At 34.5% G+C, this 26,975-nt stretch overlaps 1 pseudogene across 1 annotated transcript in view; it reads left to right on the top strand.

Annotated features, from left to right (window-relative positions):
* Positions 1–26,662, top strand: part of LOC149805479 (uncharacterized) — a 61,952-nt pseudogene extending 35,290 nt beyond the window's left edge. Inside the window, exons 9-13 of the transcript XR_016414444.1 lie at positions 111–301; positions 1,129–1,132; positions 7,259–7,397; positions 18,426–18,699; positions 21,868–26,662. The product of XR_016414444.1 is annotated as an uncharacterized LOC149805479 (transcript). The remainder of the gene's footprint in view (positions 1–110; positions 302–1,128; positions 1,133–7,258; positions 7,398–18,425; positions 18,700–21,867) is intronic.
* The last annotated feature ends 313 nt before the right edge of the window (positions 26,663–26,975 follow it).

The following is a 26,975-nucleotide window of genomic DNA, read 5'->3' as shown; positions in this document are numbered from 1 at the left end:
TGATGTTGGGTCAACCCAAATATCATAAATATCAGGGTAGACATCTTACATTGTAGGACTAGGGGAGTTAAATGAGTATAAGTTGTGAATATATTTTTTATCAACTATAGGTCACAGCAGCAGACATCAGTAACAACAGCAAACTTGAGCTGATCACTGTAGACAACAGTGGGAATGTCCAGTGTTACATTAGTGATGGCACTCTGTACCAGAGATTTCTGGGTCATCTTCCCAAAGGCTGTCGGTTGTTAGATGTAAATAAAGATACCTACATGGATGTTGTGATAACGACTAATAATGGGTACTGAACAAGTTTATACCATTATTATTCTGTGTATAGTACATTTATTGTAAAGGTGTCATGATTTATTACATAAAGTGCATTAAATGGTTCCAGTGGTGTTGGTGTGGTGTCATATTTGTGGTGGAGGAAATTAGAATCCAGAGAGAACCGTTGATGTTACCTTTGCAAGTTGGAACCAGCAAATCACATGTCCTACCTCAGTTCTGTTTATTATTTTTATCTTCTTGAGTATGCCATGGTCTTTGTTTAGCATTAGCGTTCATATGCTCAAAAAGTCTATATTTTTGTGAAGAGTGTAAGAGTGTTGCATAGACATACTCTTAAGGGACCCACAGTTTACTAGTACAAGGCTTAGCTTGATATTCACTGATGTTACAGTTGCATATGATAAAGCCAACACTGTTTTGCATTAAAAGAAATGTATTTTTAAGCATGTCATCTACACTTATTTTCAATTTGTTCATTTGAGTTGACATTTTTAAGGTTTTTATGACATTATTTCATGTTCATATAAGTTACCCAATCATAATACATGACAAGCACATCAACTATCTTGCAAATCCAGTCTTCCAAAGCTAAGAAAAACATCATCCAAGCTTTGATTTGTTTCAGTAACAGAAATACTAACATCATCTGCTTGCCACTATGGAAGTCAAACTTGAGTGTTCTCCCTTGAAGAGAGAAATTGGTGCCCACACCTATCCATTGTCAGTTGCTGCTGTCACTCATGCTTGTAAGCACGCTGTTTCTCAGGGCCTTGCTCATACCAAATTCAGTTGTGAATTTTCATCACTTGAATTATTATTTGGAGTTTTATACTTTAGGGATGTATAATCAATATATTTTGTTTTGTCTTGATTTCTCACTCAGTCATCATCAAAGATGAATATTTTGCACTTAAGTGGTCTAAATTCATCATATGAATATCTTTATCACTGCTGTCTACTACTTGTCCAATGGTCTGTAGTGCTTTAAATTCAACTTTGTACTCAACGTGATTTGGAATGTTGTCAAGCAACTGATCTGTTATTACATGTTGTTAGATCATTTCTGTAAATTCCTTTGCAATATTTACAAAATTATTGCATGCCCATCCCAGTAAGTTCAGTGTGAAACTAGTATGATTTCTTCTAAGTTTCATTGTTCTGCTCACATTATTTACAGGTGTTAACACACTCAGTAGGATTAAGTGCATGGGGTACATGCAGTTCAACACAACTAAATAGAATCACTTTTCCTTTACAAATTGTATGGGGAGCAATTCAGGCCATACATGTGGCATGTGTTTACCCTAGTGTGGAATGTATGAGCAACAGTTACTGTCAAACAAATAATTCAGGTAAATAAGATAAGTATGATGTGCATGATCCAGGATGAAAGTACCATCAGCGTTTGTTTGCAATGCTGACCATCATTAGCTTCTTACACTATGACAGGTCTGCTCTTACTCTCATTGCCATAGAAAGAACATGTCTCATTGGCTTTACCAATCTGACCAGTTTAGACATGGCATGACGGCCTGTTGGACAAATGGTAGAAATACCATAGACACAGATCACAGTACTGGCTATAATTAACTTTACCATGATGGCCAGGACTGAACTGTGGTACCAGGTACCAACAGGCTGTAGATCTTCTTTGGCACAGCATCGATCTGTGTCTTCAACTTCCATGTCTGGGTACAGCGATCTGTTTTCCTGGTGCACCCGGTCCCAGATTCAAGACACAGATATGATCCAGTCAATACCAGCATACTATTGTAGTCCACCTAAACCATTCATGCAATTCCATCATCTCTTATAGACTCCAATACTGATTATGGTCATCATTCCCTTGATAACTAGTATAAGACTTTGGCAGCAAATGTCAGCCACTGCTCAGATACTTACTTGATCTATGACTTCTACCACCAGGAAGAGTATGCTGATCTATTTTCCTGGTATACCCTGTCTGTCCACTGAGCCACAACTAGAACATTTCATCATGAGCACAGACTACCAGGTTAGTACTAGCATGGCATGGCAACCCATGTAAACCATTCCTGGACATTCTATCACCCTATGCAGACCCTGATACATAATGATGATCATTCCTTTAATATTCGATACCAAAATAGGGTTTCAGAAATCCGCCAATCCTGGACCACATCTCCATGTCTGGTCTCCAGGTCTGGCCCAGCATTGACTTAACCATTAATCAACACAGTTTGGTATGATGAACTGTCTTCCCAGAATATCTGCTACCATTCCCAAAGGACAGTCAATGCAGCATTCAGTACTGGAGTCAAACACGGGCAGTATCCAGCACCCTAGTCAAAAACACAGGGAGAGCATCCCATTGTTGCTTTTGCTCATGCATTGTCTCAGATTCTTGTCAGCAAGGACAAGTACCATGTCATTCAGTTTCAGCTCTTTTTATTAATTTGGGCATGGGGCCCAAAATCCTCTTTGGTTTTGGGTTTATTTCCCACTGGAATGTCTATTGGGGATCACCCTCCCATGCACACAAACAAACAACTGAAGAGTGATATCTAGCAGGGGAATCTTTTTGCTTCTTGGGTCTTCTCAGTGCAGCCACAAACTCTCCTGCCCAGCACCACCAGTTCACAAGATAACCCTCTTATCCTCATTGACAGCTGAGATTTTGCCTGTCATATGCATTTTTCATGATATGGTAATGTATTTGAAGAAATCATTTTTTAAGTACATTGTGTGTCTTTGATAATACATACCAAATCAAAATGCAAGCTCACACTTCCAAGCCTTTCCTGCAGTTACATTCATGCATACATCAGAGAGTATGCTCATTCACACCAGCAGTAATTGACAATTAACATTTGACGCCAGTCATTTTCTATGCGAGGAGAGACTACTCTAGTCTGAGGATATTTTATTGCATCTGTTGCAAAAACTTGCCAAATTACACAGCCAATGTCTTTTCTAACTTGGGATAACAGATGTACAAGGTAATGGATGTACTTGGGATAACAGATGTGCAAGGTAATGGATGTACTTGGGATAACAGATGTGCAAGGTAATGGATGTACTTGGGATAACAGATGTGCAAGGTAATGGATGTACTTGGGATAACACGTGCAAGGTAATGGATGTACTTGGGATAACAGATGTGCAAGGTAATGGATGTACTTGGGATAACAGATGTGCAAGGTAATGGATGTACTTGGGATAACACGTGCAAGGTAATGGATGTACTTGGGATAACACGTGCAAGGTAATGGATGTACTTCTGACATGTTACAAACAGGTAAATCTTAAAGATGAAACATATTTTACTCTAAATGTGGCTTAATTAGAGCGCATAGATAGCTCTATTTACCAATAAAAAAATTAATCTTTTCGGGATGAAATGCAGCTTTTATGCCACTGTTAGTGTATGATGTTTTGGTTGAGTTATGAAGAGTAAAGAGTTCATGAAAATATGTAAACTGCATAATATATTTTGAATTTGATAATCAGATCAGCAGATCTTCGTTCCATATGTTTACATTAAATTTGTGTTAAACGGTGCTGTTTATAAACCAAAGAGTTTACCATGCTTGATGTGAGTAGCATCTGGATTAAACTCGTGGCCAGTGTAAGAAATGTGGATGAAGTGACATTGCTATTTTTTATGACAGAGGCAGTTATCCTCATGTGTCTGGTCATCTGGCCATCCTTCCACCACATGGAAAAATTGTATAATGTGCCACTCAAGATAAACTCATTATTTTATGCCCTTTTTGACTTGCAGCAATGTACAACACAATTTGTTTAGCACAACTAGTCCTGTAGTTTTTTTTTATGTATTTGCAATCGGACTTGGTAAATCCTATGGTCACCACCAAACTATGTGCATATCAGCAAATCAATATAATTACCACAATTTTTATTAGAGTTATTGCCCTTCTTTTTGTCTCAATTTCATTAGTGTAACTAGTCCTGCATTTGTTATGGATTGCCATGAAACTTGATAAATTGTATGGTCATCACCTGTAGATGTACATATCACCTGCAGATGTACATATCACCTGTAGATGACAAATCATTTGCTGCTGTGATTCTGCTGCAATTTTTTGATATAGCTATTTATTTCTGTAAAGATTGTTGCAGTGTATGACACAGTCTTTTTTGTGCATGTAGTCCTGCAGTTTGTCTTGCAGTTTTTTAATGGATTGCTGTGAAACTGGGTACATACATATATTATGTTCATCATTAAAGACTGCATACAGCAAAACCTGTCTTGAGAGACCACCCCCTTCTGCCAACAAAAAATGATCTCTCAAGACAGGTGATCTCTCATTACATGTTTGTACAAAAAGACCTGTTTCCAAGTTCCAGTTTCAGAACAATTTAATGAAAACTAACCACAATCACTGTACATGTATTTTATTCTTTATGAATAGTTCTTGCTAAAATATTGTATTCATTCATCTGAAAACAAAATTAAAAAGCAGTAAAGATATACTTCTATCATTAAACATGAAATCACATTTATATTTGAAGATCACATGTAGATATATTAGCATATGAAATCTTTTCTGATTTACCCCTTTTCCTTTACACCCTAAATTTGTTTTACCAACATTTAAACCATTATTTTGTGGGTGGTGTGCTCTTTATCACTTCTCTCGAGTTACAGTAATTATTTTCAACAACATAAACACTTTTTTTACTTCATGGAGGTTCATCCATTGTTATTAAGGTTCTAGGTGTTAACATTATTAGTGCTCAGTTGTAATACTGACTATAAAGATGGTTTGACAGGCTTTGGGAAAATATTAAAAATCTATACATGTACGTTGCATATCTAACAATTAATGAATAAATAACAAACAGTTATCTCGTCCAGTAACAGAATCATTTACTCAGAGACAAAAGTCCTATGGCTTAATGCAAAAGAGACAAAAGTCGTTTGGCTTAATGCAAAAGAGACAAAAGTCGTATGGCTTAATGCAAAAGAGACAAAAGTCGTATGGCTTAATGCAAAAGAGACAAAAGTCCTATGGCTTAATGCAAAAGAGACAAAAGTCCTATGGCTTAATGCAAAAGAGACAAAAGTCCTATGGCTTAATGCAAAAGAGACAAAAGTCCTATGGCTTAATGCAAAAGAGACAAAAGTCGTATGGCTTAATGCAAAAGAGACAAAAGTCATATGGCTTAATGCAAAAGAGACAAAATCGTATGGCTTAATGCAAAAGAGACAAAAGTCGTATGGCTTAATGCAAAAGAGACAAAAGTCGTATGGCTTAATGCAAAAGAGACAAAAGTCGTATGGCTTAATGCAAAAGAGACAAAAGTCCTATGGCTTAATGCAAAAGAGACAAAAGTCCTATGGCTTAATGCAAAAGAGACAAAAGTCCTATGGCTTAATGCAAAAGAGACAAAGGTCGTATGGCTTAATGCAAAAGAGACAAAAGTTGTATGGCTTAATGCAAAAGAGACAAAAGTCGTATGGCTTAATGCAAAAGAGACAAAAGTCGTATGGCTTAATGAAAAAGAGACAAAAGTCGTATGGCTTAATGAAAAAGAGACAAAAGTCGTATGGCTTAATGCAAAAGAGACAAAAGTCCTATGGCTTAATGCAAAAGAGACAAAAGTCGTATGGCTTAATGCAAAAGAGACAAAAGTCGTATGGCTTAATGCAAAAGAGACAAAAGTCGTATGGCTTAATGCAAAAGAGACAAAAGTCGTATGGCTTAATGCAAAAGAGACAAAAGTCGTATGGCTTAATGCAAAAGAGACAAAAGTCGTATGGCTTAATGCAAAAGAGACAAACATGGGTTAATTCTATTAATAAAGTGTGTAAACCGGTTGCCCCAACTTGAATAGATGACAGCTTGGTGATTGGGATGCAATCACTGTAACATCGGGGGGAAAAAACAACAAACATCACAAGTCTTTGTCACTTTCAATCAAATTCTGCAAACGATTCTCTCCTGCTGATTTAATAGATAAAGACCCTATCCATCCCCAGGGACAATACAGATTAACTCTAAAGACAAACAATATCCACGACCACTATGTCAATTTTAGCACCACAGTGGCAATTCACAACATGTACATTAGCCTGGTTTACGGACTGGGTCCTACTCAAACACATTGGCGCTAGCTATGAAAAGCTGGAAACCAGCCTTAGTGCAGGAATAATCGACATGTACTTTTATCTGGTTTACAATATCAACTATAAAACACAATAAACATACCATACCTACAAAATTTCAAACATCGGTAGCCAGCCTTTTTTTTTCTTCGAACAATATAAGCAGTCATTGTTACAGGGTTTAAATATAGGTTGATGGAGTTTATCCCCATTTTTGTGATGCAGTCATTCATAGCAGTGTCAAAATGCATATTTGCCAGGAAATCGTGATCACTGGGGTCGCGTTTAGCAGGTGGTCGCTCATGACAGAGCATTTATATAATAAAATCTATGCATTACAGTTGTGGTCGGAAATGACAGGTGGTCGCTCATAGCAGAGGTAGCTCATAATAGATTTTACTGTATTTACAAATCTTTGTGATCTTTTGATTAATGTAAGAGTTATTGCCCTTTCTGACTGAGGTGGATGCAAATATTTGTAAATGCAACTGCTCCTTCAGTTTAATGCGGATTGTTGTGTATCTTAGCATATGTTATGGTCATCAAGAGAAGACATCCATGTTAACAAATTATATACTCACTCAATTTTCAGAAGTGTCCTGTGATTCTTTTTTTACTAAGAATTCATGTCCACCATGGGGCACTGGTGGGATGTGAGAGGGGTGGTGGTGTATTTGTGTGAGCAAATTGTTCACCTTTTCTCTTGTGTAGAGCTGAGCATGCACCTGCTGTTTAGAGCTATCAAAATATCAATGCAAGTAATGCCACGTAAACAACTTAATTTACAAAAATATTTAGTTTGTTTTCAGCAGCATTTATTGATTTGATATTTATAATTTCATATAATTTTTAGAGATATATGCAATGAATGGAATAAATGGCTCGGTCTTGCCCAAATGGCCAGTGAAGACAGGACATCCAATTAATTCAAATATTCTTGCCACAAAGATATCATCCAAGACAAAGACCTTAGATTGGCAAGTTTTCTTCTTCAGTTGCCTGAATGTTCTTGTGAATAACATGCAATCAACTGCAGACAGTATAGACCCTAATCTGCTGTATAACATATACCCAGGTTAAAGTTTTGGCCCTGATCAGGGAATAGTTTCACTAACACTGGCGTAATTTACACACAAAGTAGGAAGTTACACATGCCATAACTTACGCAAAGTGAGCATTTCTCAAAAGTGTATGTAAATCTAATACATTGTCAGAACTTGCGCACCTGCTGCAATGTTAAATCCTGTGACTCTTGAAGGATAGGAGACAAGAAAGGTGTCCTTAGTAATGTAAACTTCCGACATGAATGACAGCTTCTCAGATGACAAAACCATCTTATCTGACGACCGAAATAGTGGAGGTGGAGTCATGGTCTAGTAAATGGTCTTACGGGGAAATTTAGTGGCTAAGAGATGAAATTATGACAAACTATCAGAAACTTTATTCTAGCCACACCACTACAATTACAGAGAAAACTACAGACAAAATATACACAAGTAGAAAGATATTCTTAGCAACTAACAATGGACATAGAAATATAATAGGTTACTAACAACAGCGGAAAGTAAATGCAGTTAGCAATTTATTAATAATAACAAAATGAAAGACAATTTTTTCTATATATAGTTTGAAAAAAATTTGTGCAACTTTTCTATATCAATATTGAGGTTATAATCATTGTAATTAGGATCATTTATGCCAATATCAATTATAAATGTAATATTTATGCTTTGATTTATTTAGATAATTTTAATTTTGAATTAATATCTTGTTACTAGATTTTTTATAAAATTATTTCACTTCATTATTACTGTACCAATCAATATCAAATTATTTCACTTCAATATTACTGTACCAATCAATATCAAATTATTTCACTTCAGTATTACTGTACCAATCAATATCAGATTATTTCACTTCAATATTACTGTACCAATCAATATCAAATTATTTCACTTCAGTATTACTGTACCAATCAATATCAGATTATTTCACTTCAATATTACTGTACCAATCAATATCAAATTATTTCACTTCAATATTACTGTACCAATCAATATCAAATTATTTCACTTCAATATTACTGTACCAATCAATATCAAATTATTTCACTTCAATATTACTGTACCAATCAATATCAAATTATTTCACTTCAATATTACTGTACCAATCAATATCAAATTATTTCACTTCAATATTACTGTACCAATCAATATCAAATTATTTCACTTCAATATTACTGTACCAATCAATATCAAATTGTTTAGCGCTATGTGTAGATACCCAGACAACTTGTACATACCATGGCATCTTAATGGAGATACCCAGACAACTTGTACATTCCATGGCATCTTAATGGAGATACCCAGACAACTTGTACATACCATGGCATCTTAATGGAGATACCCAGACAACTTGTACATACCATGGCATCTTAATGGAGATACCCAGACAACTTGTACATACCATGGCATCTTAATGGAGATACCCAGACAACTTGTACATACCATGGCATCTTAATGGAGATACCCAGACAACTTGTACATACCATGGCATCTTAATGGAGATACCCAGACAACTTGTACATACCATGGCATCTTAATGGAGATACCCAGACAACTTGTACATACCATGGCATCTTAATGGAGATACCCAGACAACTTGTACATACCATGGCATCTTAATGGAGATACCCAGACAACTTGTACATGCCATGGCATCTTAATGGAGATACCCAGACAACTTGTACATACCATGGCATCTTAATGGAGATACCCAGACAACTTGTACATACCATGGCATCTTAATGGAGATACCCAGACAACTTGTACATACCATGGCATCTTAATGGAGATACCCAGACAACTTGTACATACCATGGCATCTTAATGGAGATACCCAGACAACTTGTACATACCATGGCATCTTAATGGAGATTGAAGTGGAGGAATTACTCTTACAAAGAAGACAGTTGTAAATTCTTGAAAAATGTACCAGCTGAAAAAAGGAAAGTATGATGACATAGCATAACACTTCTCTGACCCCACCAAAAAATATTTTGTGTAGGATATAATTAGTCAAATAGAATTCAGTGCTTACTTTCTGGAAATCAGGTGTATTATAAAGTGTATTTGTGTGTAGAATTTATACATTTTGTTTTTATGTGATCACTATTATTCTATTATCACTATTATACTAAACATTTCCTTGCAAGTACGTGTAGTTCACAAATTATAAATAATTGTTTCAAAATTGTCTCAAAAGCATAAGTCTGATAATCTTTCCACTTTCATTAACAAGGCTATCAAATATCACGTCACCATCATTGTCTTCATTTTCATCGCTATCATATTCTATAAGAAAACTTTTCATCAGTTGCCTTGTTGTGCAGTTTAAGGACAGCTGTGATAATCTTCACACAGTCTGGTGGGGGCTGGATGGCTAGGTGCCCTCCTGTTTATGGATACACATATAAATACAAAAAACAAACTTATAAATTAGATGAATAAAGATAAAACAAAATTTCACTTGACATTATTGAATCAAAATGAGTTACAGTTATACTTGAAAATCTTATACCTTGTAATTTGAATATGCACAAAATAGTGTTGCAGAAATAATAAAATGCTTATTTACAATTTAGGTACAATTGTTTAAAAATTAATCTCCTGCCACAAACCTTTAATAAAATCATTTAGTGGTGTTGTAGGACTCATGTTACTAATCATATGAACAAATGGAAACCAGTCTAGAAAGGGTGATGATAAAATAGATTATATATGGGTTTGGCAATCCAAGATTGGTTTATAAGTAAAGTTAGAATGTAGTAACAGTGTATCCCCAGGGGTGAAAGACTGAGAGTCAATAATCCCCTCAGTGTCAGAATTAGTGGTCAGTCTGAGTAAAAACCAAACTTTGGTATCAGAACTGGAGATCAAATTAAAAGTTGCAGGGTCCTTGAAGCACAAATGAGGGTGAAGGGAAACACTGAGTAAATATAATCTTTTTGGAGCTAATCATAGCTTTAATGAAAAGAAACCGAGACAATGATTTATTGATGTAATTTCAGTGCTTTTACAGACTTGTGCTTGGAATATGCATTACTGAAATCAGCCTCTGACTCTTAGCACATAATTTAATGATTTCATCAGGTTCTTGAAGTGTTATGCCAAAATAAACATTATCGGAAATGTTACTTATTACTTATCCATAAATAAAGCCAGTAAGTCGTCTTTGTGATTATCTTCAATTAATTCTGTAGACAATCATTGCTCAAACAATATCCAACATGTGTTTCTTCTTTAACTGCATACACAACCAAGCAGCAGACAATACGGTGGTTGATAAAAGATTTTCACAATTTAATAAACATGAAAAAATGAAAGCCACCAACATGTTTGCTGGGCTTGGTGATGTTATTAGACGCAGTCAGTTGACCAGTAAATAATGTCCACTTTATTAGCTGGAAACTGAAAGGGTATAAAATTGTGCATGCGTTCAGCTTAAAAATCTGTATAAAAGTATTTTTCATATGTTTCTTTTGATATTCACAAAGTCTGAAGTAAAAGTTATATGCAAGCTGAAAGCATGTGTTGTTTGTTAATTATTCTTGCTTTAGTCATTCAGATGAATAGGCTTACATGTGTTAATTATTGGAAATTTACAATGGATAAAGTACACGGAAACGAAAATGATAAAATTTTAGCAGTATGAAATTATGAAATTTGTACAGACCCCATTCATAGACCCAGGAATGTAATGAACCATACGTATGCTTTGTCTTTCTTAACCTATTTTTGCTGTTAATTTTCTCATTGAATTCAGACACATAATGATCTGTGACAAAATTACTGAATAGTTTAAATATGTATGCAGTTTTTGCAATGGAATTACATGTATTATGGATTAACTGCATGCCACGATGGCACGATATCAGACGGTAGGTAAATGGTGTTAATGCTATGTTCATGCTGTATATTAGACGTTGAATTTGACACAATGATCTGTGACAAAAGTATTGAATATTTTAAATCTGTGTGCAATTTTTCAATGGAATTACATGCATTATGGATGAATTGCATGACACGACGGCACGATAGTAAATGGTGTTGATACCCTATCCATGATGTACATTAGACATGAACAAACGTATATGTGCCAATGCATTGTTCTCTGAAAAAAAATTAAAATACTGTAAAACCCCACATTAACGCAACCCCACCATTAACACAATCCAAAAATATTTACCCCAATTATCGCATTATAGCACGGTTCCACTGTATTACCATTAATGCAAATTTATGGTTCTGTTTGTAGATAAATGATGAATACCTTTTGTAAACTTCTGAGTTACTTCAGTGGGATATAAACTTCTGAGTTACTTAAGTGGGATATAAACTTCTGAGTTACTTCAATGGGATATAAACTTCTGAGTTACTTCAGTGGGATATTAAACTCACTTTCAGATACGACCACTGTGGCCACGAAAAGAGAGGGGGTGAAAATTTAATTATGTTGTAATACATGCACATGTAGCTGGTCACCTTGTTCTTTTACTCATTCAGTGCATAATATGACAAGACAAGTAATATATTGAAATGAAATTCAGTGATTTCCTTCTGACATTGAGGTGTATTACTTCATGTATTTCATACCATCAGTTACTAATATAGGTGAATACAATAACATGTACCTAAATCTTGATTTGCATGCTCCAAATGCTTATTCCACAGCAACTCTAGATTTTTGAATGGACATCAGTATACCTCTGTTCTAAAACTGACCTGGGTTTGAATATGGGAGTAATTAGCCAAGGTCATTGTGCATACCCTGAATCCCCAACAAGCCCCTCATTTCCATGGTTCTCCATGCGTTCACTCAAACCAGAATTCTTTATCATCAAAGAATAAATCATGCACAGATCCAGGCCATTTTCAGACTAAGTTAATAAATCTGAAGCATATGTATATATATTGTTACAACTCTATGGTCACAAAGTTAAGCAACAGAAAAGAAGCAAAACCAACAAATAAAACTTAACAAACACTTTAATTATCAAAGTTATAAATGAATAAGCTGACTTAGCACAAACAATTGAAGCCAGATATTTTTCCTCAGAATGTCAATATCCCATCATTCATTGAGAAAATATCAATTTGAAGTCGTATTATTAAGATTATTATTACTAATCGTCAACACAAACATAAACATCGCTTAATAAATCCTAGGCAGTATTATGCTCAAGTCTTGTGGGCCAGACTTAACTAAAGATATTATGTACACATTACAGCCAGGAATTAGAATTATACAAATAATAACCAAGCATGTACCAGATGTTGCCAAATATATAGATTTATATATCAATACGAAACATGAAAGAAACAAAAAATATCAGCTATACTTAAATGTGTGACAACACGAAATAACCTTTTCTATAGTATAATTTATATTTTTAACACATATAAGGTCATTGGTGTTGTTGTAAATTTTAGTAGCTTTTTTATTTATTTATTATATATATTTATATCTTTTGTAATAAACTGTCAGACTCGTTTGGGATAATAAACTATCAGCGGTCTTCAACTTGCTGTTTATTACTTTGATATTTAAGATACATCTGTATGCATCATAGTGAAATATATTTGTGTTTTGCAATGCAAGGGAAGATGTATGTGGTTCTTTGTTGTACAATTAAATGATTGCATTGAGAAAAGAATATTGGTAGGGGAGACAATACATTGCCAGTCTCAAGATGCACAGTTGTAAAGACTTAATTGTATACATCATTAAATCAAAAGCTAATTAAAAAACAATTTGACATGTTTTTTGTATATTACTAATTATATCATTGAAATAGTTTTAAGTTCTTGTTCTTATTTCACACACACACACACACACAATGCATAATGAGTATTCTTTTAACACCAAAATAATACTCCATGTAACCCCCTGCCAGCAAACTGATTCTCATTGGGCAAGTAAATGCTATTTTTAGCAGGGTATTTATGAGTGGCATATTTAAATTTAAATTTATGAGGCAAAATACAAACCTGAATATGTGTGGGTATAAGATGAGATCTCAGTGTTGGTCTGTGTATCTTCTCAAACCAAATCTGTCAGTTGCAGAAAAATGTCTCGTGGAAAGCGATATCTTGATGTTAAACTGAGATCAAACAAAGTATTCCTGACCCGTGTTCTATCACAGAACACACATTGGCATCGCAAAATTTGTCCGATATTTTTATTTTGATTCAGAAGATAAAAGTGCTCGTTTATTCCTAGCACAAAACATATGACAGTTATGTGCCTGCTTTAAGTTACACGAGTATTTATGTTAATGTGTAGTTTATGGAACATTAGTGAAACGGGTAGATTCTGCTTCAGCAAGGTCATTTGCATAACTTACACCAGACGTGTGTTATGCACGTTAGTGAAATGGGCCCCTACTGTATAACATGCACACAAATTTAATTGTAGACCCTGGTCTGCTGTAAAACATGCACACAGATTTAAGTGTAGACCCTGATCTGCTGTATAACATGCACACAGCTTTAAGTGTAGACCCAGATCTGCTGTATAACATGCACCCAATTTTAAGCAGTGTAGATATTGATCCACTCTATACTATGTACACAACTGTAAAGTTTAGACCCTGATCTGCTGTATAACATACATGTAAGTGTAATCAGTGCTGACTCTGATATGCTGTATAACATATACCCAGCTTAAAGTGTAGACCCTGATCTGTTGTATAGCATTCACCCAACTGTAAGCAGTGTAAATATTGATCCACTCTATACTGTGTACACAACTGTAAAGTGTAGACCCTGATCCACTCTATACTATGTACACAACTGTAGTGTAGATCCTGATTTGCTGTATACTGTGTACACAACTGTAAAGTGTAGACCCTGATCCACTCTATACTATGTACACAGCTGTAGTGTAGATCCTGATTTGCTGTATACTTTGTTCACAACTGTAAAGTGTACACCCTGATCCACTCTATACTATGTACACAACTGTAGTGTAGATCCTGATTTGCTGTATAATATGTGCACAACTGTAAAGTGTAGATGTTGATCTACTCTGTACTATGTACACAACTGTAAAGTGTAGATCCTGATTTGCTGTATACTATGTACACAGCTGTAAAGTGTAGACCCTGATCCACTCTATACTTTGTACACAACTGTAAAGTGTAGATGTTGATCCACTCTATACTATGTACACAACTGTAAAGTGTAGACCCTGATTTGCTGTATACTGTGTACACAACTGTAAAATGTAGACCATGATCCACTCTATACTGTGTACACAACTGTAAAGTGTAGACCCTGATTTGCTGTATACTATGTACACAACTGTAAAATGTAGACCATGATCCACTCTATACTATGTACACAACTGTAAAATGTAGACCTTAATGTATAATGCTTAATTAACATATATGGTAAATTGAGTATATAAACGAATATTTGGTAAGTAATGCAGAATTATGCAATTTCAGGAACATATTTATTCTGACTTTCTTGTGCAGTCAAAGCTATATGTGGATGAAAAGATTATAGCAAGAAAAACTGAGGTATAAAGCAGTGCATTCTATAGACGAATCTACATATAAAAAGAAACCACTATCTATTCTGGGATCTTTTTTAATATACCACAGAACATGACAGAGGGTAGTTGATTGGTTATGGGCACATACACAGATATCTGAAGGATTTGCTAAATATACATGTTAAAATTGTAAGCAGCAAATGTAAGTGCCAAAGGTAACATTATACAAGCTCAACACAGTGAAGGGTGCCATATATTACTGGCATAGTACAAAGCTAATAAAATCCAAAAGCCTCAGGGCCTCTCTAATTTCAGATCAGGCCCCTCCTGTATTCTAAGTGAGGTGCCTATTGGGCTTGTTAAAAAAAAGAAATCTAATTTGCCTAAGAAAACTTAAAACAAGCTGATGAAACAGAGAAATTTATTTTCAACCTGGCATAACATGACATGTCATGCTAAAAACATGATTTGTTACACCCAGAACACCTGAGGCTGTCATGTTTCAAAAAAGACAATCTTCAGCAATCTTCGAAAATACAAAATAATTCAGTATATGCTCATTACAAAATGCATGTATAAAAATTGCAAACAGTCATAATTGGAACTCATGTAAAACTATCCTTTGGGCTGTTTAAATAGTAGCAATTAAAATTGGTAAAGAGGTCAGATATAAACAACCTTTCACATATTACATAACTGGTGACAATTGCTTTATAGTCTGATGTACTTGAAGACTGCAGGTGAGCCCTTTGTCCTAATTTCCATGGGTCAAGATCACAAATTGGAACAACCCAATATATGTAAATGAAAGAGCTGCTAGATGTATGTGGGAGAATAAAGTTATTCAATATCATCACCTTCAGTGTGAATGTTCAAGTCATCTATCAAAGATCATTGACAAGTTTTTGAACAGCAGTAGCGTTTATTTGGATATTACTGATATATAAAAGGGACATCATGATTATTGCATGTCAGAATAGTATTCAACTTTGACTTATTTTTGAGGCAACTTAGGAAGCAATTTTCTAAGCTGTCAACATAGCAAGCAAAGGCCAGCAGAAATGAACTTCAGAACTCATGGTTGATGGAGTTTTAGTTCATGAAACATACCGGGAAAGGGGGGGGGGCATTTACTTTTTTGCACATATGACAACCAACATATCAACACACAAAATTCCTGTGTGTACCATATCTGTCAAAATAGGAGCATCACTTTGCATGTAATTTATTCGACACACTGAAATGAATATTCAGATTAGCTCTTTTTATTATTATTTGTTATCTTAATCTTGTTCAAATGAACTATTAATCAACCTATGCTTATCAAGATGATTTTAGCCATGAATATATTGATTGAAAGACAATAATAAGCACGTGTTTGTGTTCAGACAGTTGATTTGTTTTGATAAAGAGTTACAACCTCTGCTGGACAGAGGCATTTATTATAGCTGTATTACATGTCAAGCTCCATTAAACTTGAAAATATTATCCCCCCTCCCTCAGATGAAATGGTCTGACCCAAATGTGATGGATATACATCTTTCTGTAAAGACAGGCAGATCTTGTGATCAGACTGTATCAGATATAGTTTCGAAAATGCTAACATTTTGGTCACTCAATCCATACCAGTATTTGCTCAGAGAATCCAGCAGATAAGTTTGAACACCAGTCTCCAGTGAGTGTAGTGATGAACACTAAAGACACCTGCATTACCTTCAGAACCCTTTTGAATTTATATTTGAAGTGTAGCAATTGCAGTGTTGTGTGACAAATCATATTAAAAAGGCAAATTTTGGGCATATGGCATTTTTGAAGTCTGGGTTTGTGGAATTTGAGTCAGGGCTTTTTATAGTCACCAGCCCTGGGCCTGTGTCTAAACAATTTGTTCTTTGGGCACTGGTTAAGCTGAAACATAGGATTTTTTAAAAACAACAATGAAAGTATACTAAGTGCAGGAGTGGTTAAGCTCTGGTGCATTTTTTGCTATTTGAAAATGCAGCACAGCAAAATGTAAAAATAGAGACAAAAACACAAGCACAGATATTGTGCCATTAAATGAAACATGCAGAACTACTGATGCACAAATCTTAGGAACTAGGATAGTGATAGAACAGTGTATCCCCTAGTGGTGCAAGATTGATTGTCAAAAATCCCCTTGGTGTCCAAACTGGGGGTCACATTGAGTAAAAACCAAACCAAAGTGTCTGAACTGAAGATCAAGTTAAAAATATATATCTGAAGACAGACAGACTAATCCATTCCCAGGGACAGCTATGGTGCCGTAACAAAAGTACGCAAGACAAAAGTACACCATCAACTGCATGCAATGATAAACAACCTGGCAAATATGTGCAAGACAAATGTGTGCATGTATACAAAAGATAAAATAAACCAAAATCTTTTAGCAAATTTATATGTTTTATTAATTTAATGCATTATATTGTAAGAACATTTGTTCACACATTCTTATGTGCACTTATGTCCTGCACGCATTTGTCACTGCATGGTTATGTCAGCAACAAACATTTGATCCTGACATTGACTGCAAGTCCAAACATTCTCTGTGTAATTCTGTAGTTAAGTGCTGGGTGATTGCCATCAGTAAGAGGTCATACTAATTCTCATCAATCTGATAATAATTATCTAATTAATTAATCACAGTTCATACTACCAGCCCCTCAGGGTTAACCTTTAAATAAACAGGACTCAAGAATGTTAATCTTTGGTCAGCACGCCAACATATATTATGGTGGGGGGATTTTCTTAGGTTGGCACAATGAATGCCTGTGAGCTAGTATTATGCTTATCATTGTTCTGTTTAAGTAATGAACACTCAATGTAGAGCACCCTAAAGTTGCTTCTGTTTGCAGACTTTAGCTAAAGGAAAATATGAAATACTTAAACCAGTCGCAATTGTTGTTTCATAATAAATTGGCTGAATGGGGTAATAGCTAAATAAAAGTTCATGTTGAAAGCTTATAGTACCATGACTGTTTATATATATATATATATATATATATATATATATATATATATATATATATATATATATATATATATATGATTATTCACATTATGCTTTCAAATTTTCAAGCCTAGGTTTCAGTAAAATGGAAAAAAGCTAACCACATTGTAAAACCATTAGCTTGACCTACACCCAACTTTTCTCTTTTTCTTTTTAGTTCCATTGAACAACTTCAAACAGCTTTTACTGTGTAATCTCACTGTCTTACATGTCAGAGTATTGTGATCTTTTAGATGCAGGAAACCACAGAACATAGAGAGAAAAAAAAAACTACAACCTTGGATTGCCAACCAGATTCCCTTGCACATGTTGAAGCCTTTGATCCAACCCAGGATTTGAGTTATGTGACCTGCAACCTTTCTATCATTATAGTGTTAGATAGTAAATTATTTTCACCTGCTGACACACATAATTTATATTGCCAGGTTCTTTTGTCAGATGATGGCACCCTCAACATCATGTCATTTGACCAGTTTTGTAAAACACAGTACAGTATTGGTGAAAAATCATTGGTCCAGATCCTGTCACACGAGTTGATGAACCTATCAGAAGGCTTGGAGATCCTTAAAGCAACAAATGATGGAACCCTAATTTGCTCTGGCAGGAACCTGAGAACAAATTTTTTGATGAAGAAGATAATAAAATACATTTATCCCTTACACTGCCATCTTAGACCAAGTCCACTACTAATTCTGTGTTTTCCAAAGCAAAGGTAATACAAGTTTAGGTATTGTTTCAAGGTATTTTACTGATATGATTAGAACAGTTATAGAAAAATATGCATATTTAGAAGGAATATTGACATGCAAAGAAACGGCACCTTGATTCATTTGGTGAAAAAAGATCTATTTCATGGATTTTGGAAACCTGTATAAATTGAATTTCAAAGCATTTATTTGTTGTTAAATTGACTTTTAATTTGATAGATTGAGATATAAAAAGTATATTCCTTTTTAATCTATATTGAGACTGTTATGATCTTAAATTAAGTAACAGAAAAGATCAAAAATCAACACCATTTGTAAAATTCAACAGATCATTTATTTCACTAGAATACAAAGTGAAAATTTAAAAAGAACTTAGTGTTAATTAAATCCAAAATAGTCTTTTAAGCTTATCACAAGTACAAAAGTATAGAGTATTCCAAATGAATTCCAATCTGGAAAGTGCTGATGTACAATTAGGCTGGAATATTGTTGATGTGCTTGCAATCTTGATGTATCACAATGATATAATCCAAAATGTCTTTAAATGAATTCACAATATTCCCAAATAAGTGATTTAGTATGCAAATATTAATGAGCACTTTGGTAATTCCAATGAATAATTTAAATAAATATATCCTCTCAAATTTAAACGGAACACAACTTAAAAACTGATGCCACTTTGGATATTATGGTAGGAATTACTAATTCTGTTTATCACTACCATTATATAAAAAACTAAGACACTATAAAGAACCAGGATGAGGGTAATTTTCCCATCAAATTCATTTGCACAACATTTTAAGTTGTAAAGAAGGTCAGGTCTCATATTAAATTTTTTGTAAAGAATGTGTAAAACATCAGGTAGACCAGGTTTTTTCCAAGGGGAATACCCATGTCCTGAACTCAGATATAAGTAAACATGTACACCTCCAAGTAATAATGATCTTAAAATATAATCTAAAATCATAGATATTAATTATCTATGTAATATGTTGTTGACAAATAGAAAAAGACTTTGGTCAAGTAGACCCAAACTCCTATGCTCAATTATGGACAAAGGCCAATCACATAATACAAATTAAATATACATGACAGGACTAAATTTCTGAACATTGAAACTTGAACTTTTCAAAGTACAATTGAATATCCAGTATGAAAGTGGTCTGGATTAACATGTTGTATTTGTTGTTTTCAAGAATTTTCTTATTGCCACAAATTACAAAATTGAAGAACTAATATTTAAATAGCCACCTGTGAAAACAACAAGATCAACCCAACTACAGAGACAGCAACAAATATAAATTATGATTAAAGAAAAAGGTGTCTTTTTTCATAAAACTAAAAAAAATATGAAACATAAAAAAAGAAATCTTCATTTCTGATTATGAACCACTCTGGCTAGAGCATCTGCATCGGATACAGGAGGTAATAGGTTCAAAACCTGGCCACGTCATACCAAAGACTTATAAAGATGGTACTGGTAGCTGCCTCACTTGGCACTCAGCATTAATTAAGAGCTGGTATTAGGACTGGTCAAACTTGGATTCTAGGTTATATTTTCCAGGTCACAGATGACTTAGATATTAAGCAAGAGCCATTAATGAGGTGATCTTGCATATGATTGGATATTTCTGATTCACTTCCAAGTAAACTTGGATGAAAGATTATATTTTGAAAAGCAGAGACAAGTTTAATAAAAAGTTCCATGCATATTTTAAATGAGGTGATATTCTTCTGTTTCTGTGGTCTTAAACTAAGTAACAGAAATGAGCAGCAACCAATGAGTTTAGTAAACTTCAACAAATAATTTATTTCCCTAATATACAAAGTGAAAATTGAAAAAGACCTGATAGTATTGTGAATTAAAACCCAAATGGTTCTAAAATTTCTATCACAAGTCCAAAAGTATAGAGTATTCTGAATGAATTCAGTTTGTTCTGAATGATTCCAATTTTGAATGTGCTGATGCACCAATAGCCTGCTGGAATAGTGTTGACGTGGTAAGTCTTGATGTATCACACTAATATAATCCAAAATGTCTCTAAATGAATTCTCAATAATTCCAAAATTGTGATTTACTCTGAAAGTATAAATGAGCTCTATGTAGTTCCAATCAATAATTTAAATAAATCCTCTCACAATAAAACTTAACACAACTAAAAGACTGATTCCACTTAAGATGTTATGATAGACATGTGTAATTGAAATACAAACAACCTGAATATAAAAATCTAAGACACAAGAAGAGGACCAGGATGAAGGTCATATTGTCAAATAAGATCAGATCTTTTGCTTAAATTTCCGTTTGGGCCCATACTCCTACCCTCAGTTATGGACATAGGTCAATCGCATGATAGAAATTAAATATACAGAACACTTCCCTGATCAGCTGAGTTTGTTACCACTCTGGAGGTCATAATTCAGAGTCTGTTTAAATCGAACTTGTTATAAATGTTTATTATCATTGGGATTTAGAACAGATTCATTTATGAGCAACAGATATACTCATATATGAGGTGATCTTGTATCTGATTGATTGAGCTTTTATCCACTCTGGAGGTAGTATTTTGAATTTTTATTGTACATTTGAATATCTGATTATAGTGTTGTCCTCCATTTTTAAGGTTACCTTTTCTGTTTTGAAAAGCTGGTGTTAAAAAAGACAGAATGAGTAATATATAACATTCTGGTATTGGACAAGAAAACCTTAAGAAAGGGGTGGAAAAGGGAACCACTCTATCATCAGGACCTTGGACAAGTTCGATAATGAACAAGATTAATGCATGTCATGAAATTATCTTGTCTGTGATTGACTGAACTTGTTTTAAAAAAAAATGATAAAATCAACATGATATAAAGGCTGGAAGATAGTTTGCATAAGGTCATGTTCTTATGGTAAAACAAAAACGTGCTTGGTGAAATGGTCAGCTGTTATGTAAGCAAGATGAGCTGTATCACTCATTTTGGCTAGTTGTTATTGTTTTTGTAGTCATTATTATTATTATTGTTATTATTATTACTTAACCCTTTTATGATACTGTATTTGGCTTTCTTTTCTTGAGATTGGCCCACTGCCCAAGGCACAAGATCTCAAGGACTCTTCATAGTCTTTTTGCTTTCCCTTAGAAGGAAGAAGGTTATTATTGTTATTATTTTTAGTATTATTATTTCAGATTTAACCAGACAATTCTTGAGGACCTTCAGTGGTTGCTTCTGGTTCCATCTGTTGCCATGGTGATAATACTCCTTGTCAATCATGGATTCTCAGCTAAAGATCTGCTGCCATATACATTTCAATCAAAAAACAGATAACATGCTACCAATGTTGTAGAATGTATTACAAATTTTGCTGTAGAAAAGTAAATGTGTAGAACAGAACACTCCTGTTGCTTTTTGTACAATGGTTTTCTGAGCTGCATTTTGAATTAGGAATAGTTTGTTTGAAAAAGATATGGTTTGTAGACTTACAAGGTAGCAAATAAATAACAGAAAAATTGTGGTCCAATCAGGCATGATGTTCATCAAGTTTAAATTGTAGTTATAGTGGGTGTATTGAGCAGTTTTGACTATTAAGGATTGTTATGAGCTGATTGTAACTCACCCTGTCATAAGACCAAGGGAGTTTATGATTTGGCTGTGTCCATTGTGTTTCAGCTGCCATCTGACAACAATTGCTTTTTACCACTCTGGATTCACCATTTTGAATCTGATTTCAGTCACACCTGGAATATGGTTTATATCAGCAACACATCGGGTGAGTTCAGTAATGGCCAAGTTTCATAAATATTAAAGATCTGATCTCGCACCTGATAGGCTAATTGTGTTACCACACTGGAGACCATATTTCAGATCCTTTTTTTCACATGAGTCTGATACATCAGCAGACTGGATAGACCCAGACCTGCCAGCACATTATGATAGAAAATCAAGTGTAAGCAGTCTATTAGGCATAAAACAGTAAAACAAACAGTATATTCTGATCTGCTAGCACATTATGCAAAGGCAGATCAGAGTGTATGTATTTTTTGGAGTTGGACCTGCCTTGTACTCAGATATATATGACATATTCATCCCAAAGGTGAGTTCAATAATATATCAGTGTCACTTAATGGACTATGCTGTACTGAGGCTCTTTATTGTAAGAAACCACTGTTATTACAAGTGCTTGAACCAGGAATCAAATCTTGAAGAATAGAGATGTCAAGGAGGGTATTACTGTTACACCATCCAGGTCTTATAGCCAGAAGAAGAAAATCAAGACAAATACTGACCATTTACAGTCTGAAAAAATCAAGACAGATACTGACCATTTACAGTCTGAAAAAATCAAGACAAATACTGACCATTTACAGTCTGAACAAATCAAGACAGATACTGACCATTTACAGTCTGAAAAAATCAAGACAAATACTGACCATTTACAGTCTTAAACTTATCTACAGAAGAGATAGTGGCTTTATCACAGATAGTGGCTTTATCCATCACACAGAGTAAATGCCAGAGCATTAAAATGTGGCTGATTATTTATATTTGCTTGTTGTTAAATCTAAAGGAATTGCAGCCAGGTAACATCAGAATTATTTGTCAAATAACTGAACTATTGCTCATTCAGTCCAATTTTTTTCTGGAAAGGTTTTGCTACGGTTGTTTTGGTAATATAAGTTAACTGTTTTTGACATTATAACATTTTCATTGCATTTTTCTGAAATACCCCTGCATTTAGAAGATTCTGGTACTTTGATGAAGTTGAGAAACCATTTTACAAAAAGCTGGAATTTTCAAAGAAAATTTTGCATTTAAATTATACAGACTCTGGTTGGTGACATGGATGCATCATCACAGTGTTAGGTTTTTATTATCTGTTTCTATGAAAAATATAACATATGTGGTCCTTTGATAAAAATAGTCTAATTCTACCATAGATATTGATTGGTCAAACTGATAAGAACAAGATTTGTATGTCTATGCCATATATCCAGTACATGGCTTTCCTTGTAAAATTTTATGGAAAATGGCCAGCACCTAACTCACTTTGGACATGAGAAGTCTCAGATGCAACCACAGAACAAGAAAATTGCTTCAGAGAAAATGCACCATTACTGATTCTGTTGGAAAAAAAGTTGATGAAGAGGCAGAGAAGGACAATACCAGTGAGTTTATGAAGAGGCAGAGAAGGACAGTACCAGTGAGTTGATGAAGAGGCAGAGAAGGACAATACCAGTGAGTTGATGAAGAGGCAGAGAAGGACAATACCAGTGAGTTGATGAAGAGGCAGAGAAGGACAATACCATTGAGTTGATGAAGAGGCAGAGAAGGACAATACCAGTGCAGCACAAATTAGAACTGTTTATTACTTGGCCAAAAATGGACAACTATAATAAAACTTGAATTATCATATGTTGCTTTCCAAATATGAAGTAGATAATTTCAGTCCATCAGATTTATGCCTTACATCAGCCTGTTTCTATCTTTGTAATAAATTTCTACATGACATTATTCTGACCGTTATGACGCTAAATTGCCCTGACAGGCTATCTCTATCTGTCCCTCTTCTATTTACTTTGTCTGCTCAGCATACATATACATTTAATCAAAACATCAATTTTTTGCAGCAAAATATTCTCATCACAAATATCATAAATGATAAATTTTCTTTGATCCTTTCTCCACCTGTCCAGTTCAGATATAGATAATCTCTCTCTCTCTCTCTCTCTCTCCAATCAACATGAAAAACCTATGTTGCTTGTTTTATGCTAAAGATTTAAAAAATATAATGTGTATATCAAATTACATTTTTACAGATTCTACATTTGATGTTGAAAATTGACCTTTTGATTTAATATTTTTCATCTAAATTTTGTGTACAAGTAACAGAATGAAAAGTTTGGAAAAATTCTGCAAGTTATATCATTTTAATTTCATGCTTGGCAAAGTTTCAGAATTTCCAGATTTCCAAATCTCAGGCATCATTCTGTGATGTGGCTTCAGAAAGTTTAAACAAATCAAAGCCAGCAATGTTTTCTTACTGTATTTGAGTAAAACTTTGGTAAAATATTACTGTGTGCCTGCAGTTTGTTGCCTGATGTCAAAGGATTTCCTATCTGGCCTGCATAAACAGAATCATATTATTGCTCAAATGTGAGATACCATGTTCCATGGTTTGTCTGGTTACCCCATGTCAGTTGTCACAACCTATGTGTGTGAGACACCATGTCCCATGGTTTGTCTGGTTATTCCGTGTCAGTTGTCACAACCTATGTGTGAGACACCATCTTCCATGGTTTGTCTGGTTACCCCATGTCAGTTGTCACAACATATGTGTGAAATGCCATATTCCATGGTTTGTCTGTTTACCCAATATCAGTTGTCACAACCTATTTGTGAGACACCTTGTTCTATGGTTTGTCTGGTTTTCTCATGTCAGTTGTCACAGCCTGTGTGTTAGGTACCATGTTATATGGTTTGGTCTGGTTTCTGAGACATCATGTACCATGTTTTGTCTGGTTGTCTCACGTCAGCTGTCACAGTATATGTGTAAGACATCACATTCCTTAGTTGTCTGGTTGCCCCATATCAGCTGTCAAATTCTGTGTGAGACACCACATTGCATAATTGTTTGGCTGTCCAATGTCATCTGTCCAATGTCAAGTGCCCAATGTCAACTGTCTTAGTATACATTTCAGAAGCACATATTAATTAGTTTTTATACTTTGCATTTAATTGTCTGTCATCTTTTAGCTTAAAAGCAAGATTTTGTCTAGTTCATAATTGAAAACAGTTGATTTCATGTCAGTATGAGTACTTGAATTGGATCTAAATAACTAAAAGATTATTATAGAAATAAATTCATAATTTTATATAAAATTTAATATAAATAGTATATTTCAGTACATTTTGATGGCTACAATTCTAAAATTGTATTGGATAATATTTGAATCAAGGGTAAGACGATGTAAAAGTCCTGTCATCATATGCATTCACTTTACGGTAGGTTTATCCCATATGACTTTCTCACACAGACAAGTTTGGTCATAATAAATATATGATGAAAATGTTTTGCTTGTTTCACCTGTATTATTCTTCTGTTAATTCTCCTGACCCTTCTTAATCTTCATTTTCTTCTATGCATATGGGCATTGGTTTTATAATGTCTCACCTGTATGTACAAACTCGCTCACACACGCACATGCGCACACACGCTTTGGCTTCTTGTTTGATCTCTTGTAGTATGGTATGTCGTCGGTGATCAAATCATTCCATTTGTTTTACAAGGTAGTTTTTGTTTGCATATCTTTAATATTGAGTCGCAGTGTTCCGGTGATACCCGAATGAAAGAACTTGTGTAATAGGCAAAACAGTAATAACCAGTGTTTTTTCCTAATCCTGTGCTTTGCTTATAGATGTACGGAATCAACAGTGCTAGGTGAAGTATTCCTGCTGAATCGGCACTGTACTCAATTTTGGATCTGTTTCATTGTTCCTTCAAATTGTTTGTTTGTTTGTTTGTTTTGATTTTTGAAGGTTTTTTTTGTTTGCTTTTTTTTATTGGGGATGGGTGCAGTACTGTTTCTAGCACGTTGCTTATAATTGGAGTAACAGCAAATACATCTGAATTTTCTTGCATTGATTGTTTTTTATCCCGCTCGCAGATAATCGAGTAAGAACACGGACTTATATGATACATGGCAGCCATACCATCTGAATAATATTTGTCTGCATTTTTTATGATGTATGTAACAACAATTTGTACTCGTACTTTTTTTTACATGTTCTGTAGCGAGTCCAGTGTAGTCAGCAGCTTTGCTGTTCGTTTAGTTTTGTTTTTCCTTAAAGATGACATTAATATTTATCAATATCTATACTGTTTGCGCCGCGAATCTTGATTTTCTGTTGCACATATTTCATAGGATTCGTGTTGTCTGAACGTGTCATCATACTGAGATTTGTTGGCTAAACTAACAATGTGATTTTTACATCCATATAATTTGCCATTGTCTGTTGTCAGCTCGGTTTCGTCGAGGATTAATTTATCTTTTGTTAGTCCGATCGCTTTTCTGTTTGTTTACAAGCTTAAAGAATAAATTTTGGTTATTTTAGGAGCTTCCATTATTCTTGTAAAGAGCTTGTTTCTGTTTACTGTGCAAAATCGAGATTGGACTTTACGGAGTTCCATTACTTATATTGGCAGCGACAGATGTTTATGCCTACCATCTGTTGAAACTTGAAACAACTCAAAACTACTGAAGGAATTAGATCATATTTGATAGCATCTTGACATGAA

This window comes from Sinohyriopsis cumingii, chromosome 2 (assembly GCF_028554795.1).
Source record: "Sinohyriopsis cumingii isolate HCF-2022 chromosome 2, ASM2855479v2, whole genome shotgun sequence".
In the NCBI taxonomy this organism is placed as follows: Eukaryota; Metazoa; Mollusca; class Bivalvia; order Unionida; family Unionidae; genus Sinohyriopsis; species Sinohyriopsis cumingii.
The sequence above is the reverse complement of the archived record's forward strand: the minus strand, read 5'-3'. Positions and strand labels throughout refer to the sequence as shown.